Raw genomic sequence first — 2003 nt, 5'->3', positions numbered from 1 at the left:
TAAAAGGTGAAAGTAAATGATTGTCTATTGAATAAAACCCAACATTCAACTCTAACCCAGACGCTTATCTTAATATTTTAGGATTGGGTTTAGGGTTAGATTTTAAGATTATGTTAAGGTTAGGGTTAGGGTTAAGTGTAGGGTTAGATTTTATGGTTGATTAAGGGTTAAGGTTAGGGTTAGGTGTAGGGTTACATTTTATGGTTGATTAAGGGTTAAGGTTAGGGTTAGGTGTAGAGTTTGATTTTAGGGTTGATTAAGGGTTAAGGTTAGGGTTAGGTGTAGGGTTTGATTTCATGGTTGATTAAGGGTTAAGGTTAGGGTTAGGTGTAGAGTTAGATTTTAGGGTTGATTAAGGGTTAAGGTTAGGGTTAGGTGTAGGGTTAGATTTTATGGTTGATTAAGGGTTAAGGTTAGGGTTAGGTGTAGGGTTACATTTTATGGTTGATTAAGGGTTAAGGTTAGGGTTAGGTGTAGGGTTAGATTTTATGGTTGATTAAGGGTTAAGGTTAGGGTTAGGTGTAGGGTTTGATTTTATGGTTGATTAAGGGGTAAGGTTAGGGTTAGGTGTAGGGTTTGATTTTATGGTTGATTAAGGGTTAAGGTTAGGGTTAGGTGTAGGGTTACATTTTATGGTTGATTAAGGGTTAAGGTTAGGGTTAGGTGTAGGGTTAGATTTTAGGGTTGATTAAGGGTTAAGGTTAGGGTTAGGTGTAGGGTTTGATTTTATGGTTGATTAAGGGTTAAGGTTAGGGTTAGGTGTAGGGTTTGATTTAATGGTTGATTAAGGGGTAAGGTTAGGGTTAGGTGTAGGGTTAGATTTTATGGTTGATTAAGGGTTAAGGTTAGGGTTAGGTGTAGAGTTTGATTTTATGGTTGATTAAGGGGTAAGGTTAGGGTTAGTTGTAGGGTTAGATTTTATGGTTGATTAAGGGTTAAGGTTAGGGTTAGGTGTAGGGTTACATTTTATGGTTGATTAAGGGTTAAGGTTAGGGTTAGGTGTAGGGTTTGATTTTAGGGTTGATTAAAAGTTAAGGTTAGGGTTAGGTGTAGGGTTAGATTTTAGGGATGATTAAGGGTTAAGGTTAGGGTTAGGGTTACATTTTATGGTTGATTAAGGGTTAAGGTTAGGGTTAGGTGTAGGGTTTGATTTTAGGGTTGATTAAAAGTTAAGGTTAGGGTTAGGTGTAGGGTTTGATTTTATGGTTGATTAAGGGGTAAGGTTAGGGTTAGGTGTAGGGTTTGATTTTAGGGTTGATTAAAAGTTAAGGTTAGGGTTAGGTGTAGGGTTTGATTTTATGGTTGATTAAGGGGTAAGGTTAGGGTTGGGTGTAGGTTTAGATTTTAGGGTTGATTAAGGGTAAAAGTTAGGGTTAGGTGTAGGGTTAGATTTTATGGTTGATTAAGGGTTAAGGTTAGGGTTAGGTGTAGGGTTAGATTTTATGGTTGATTAAGGGTTAAGGTTAGGGTTAGGTGTAGGGTTAGATTTTAGGGTTGATTAAGGGTTAAGGTTAGGGTTAGGTGTAGGGTTTGATTTTATGGTTGATTAAGGGTTAAGGTTAGGGTTAGGTGTAGGGTTTGATTTAATGGTTGATTAAGGGGTAAGGTTAGGGTTAGGTGTAGGGTTAGATTTTATGGTTGATTAAGGGTTAAGGTTAGGGTTAGGTGTAGAGTTTGATTTTATGGTTGATTAAGGGGTAAGGTTAGGGTTAGTTGTAGGGTTAGATTTTATGGTTGATTAAGGGTTAAGGTTAGGGTTAGGTGTAGGGTTACATTTTATGGTTGATTAAGGGTTAAGGTTAGGGTTAGGTGTAGGGTTTGATTTTAGGGTTGATTAAAAGTTAAGGTTAGGGTTAGGTGTAGGGTTAGATTTTAGGGATGATTAAGGGTTAAGGTTAGGGTTAGGGTTACATTTTATGGTTGATTAAGGGTTAAGGTTAGGGTTAGGTGTAGGGTTACATTTTATGGTTGATTAAGGGTTAAGGTTAGGGTTAGGTGTAGGG

The 2003-nt window shown here is 37.3% G+C and overlaps 1 long non-coding RNA gene across 2 annotated transcripts; it reads left to right on the top strand.

Annotated features, from left to right (window-relative positions):
* The first annotated feature begins 304 nt into the window (after nt 1–304).
* LOC125787153 (uncharacterized) lies at nt 305–1666 on the top strand. 2 transcript variants are annotated; one of them, XR_007429093.1, is made up of 4 exons: nt 305–567; nt 808–855; nt 1378–1473; nt 1618–1666. It is a non-coding gene; the product is annotated as an uncharacterized LOC125787153 (long non-coding RNA). The 2 variants fall into 2 exon arrangements; XR_007429092.1 differs by lacking the exon at nt 1618–1666 and having other exon boundaries at nt 310–567; nt 1378–1575.
* Nucleotides 1667–2003: the final 337 nt, after the last annotated feature.

This window comes from Astyanax mexicanus, chromosome 23 (assembly GCF_023375975.1).
Source record: "Astyanax mexicanus isolate ESR-SI-001 chromosome 23, AstMex3_surface, whole genome shotgun sequence".
Taxonomy (NCBI): Eukaryota; Metazoa; Chordata; class Actinopteri; order Characiformes; family Acestrorhamphidae; genus Astyanax; species Astyanax mexicanus.
The sequence above is the reverse complement of the archived record's forward strand: the minus strand, read 5'-3'. Positions and strand labels throughout refer to the sequence as shown.